At 32.3% G+C, this 427-nt stretch overlaps 1 long non-coding RNA gene across 1 annotated transcript; it reads left to right on the top strand.

The window, feature by feature from the left end:
- LOC107682108 (uncharacterized) lies at positions 1-427 on the top strand. Its single transcript, XR_001633366.1, has 3 exons — positions 1-42; positions 154-244; positions 389-427. It is a non-coding gene; the product is annotated as an uncharacterized LOC107682108 (long non-coding RNA).

Consider the following 427-nt stretch of genomic DNA (forward strand, 5'->3'; position numbering starts at 1 on the left):
TTATGCCTTTGATGACAGCACAACAAATGAAATGGTTTACAGGTAGAGGATGATTCCCTTCGTTGTTCGTTATACATGAATCTTTAATTAAAAATTATGTCAGGAAATAGTCACTGTTGGAGGAAAAAAATATTTTAACTGTTTTCTTCACAGGTTTACTGCAAGACCCCTTGTGGAAACCATCTTTGATAGAGGAATGGCCACATGCTTTGCTTATGGCCAAACAGGAAGTGGAAAAACTCATGTAAGAAGCATTTATTTTATACAATTGAGATTTTTTTTATTTTTTTTATTACAGTTTGAACAGTTTACTAGTTTTTGTACTGAAAATGGCCACAACTTTTTTTTTTCATATAAATAAATCTCATCGATTTGGTTTGTATTTTAGACCATGGGTGGAGATTTTTCAGGAAAGAACCAGGATTGT

The sequence above is a fragment of the Sinocyclocheilus anshuiensis genome, unplaced genomic scaffold, assembly GCF_001515605.1.
Source record: "Sinocyclocheilus anshuiensis isolate Anshui unplaced genomic scaffold, SAMN03320099.WGS_v1.1 C31607127, whole genome shotgun sequence".
Taxonomy (NCBI): Eukaryota; Metazoa; Chordata; class Actinopteri; order Cypriniformes; family Cyprinidae; genus Sinocyclocheilus; species Sinocyclocheilus anshuiensis.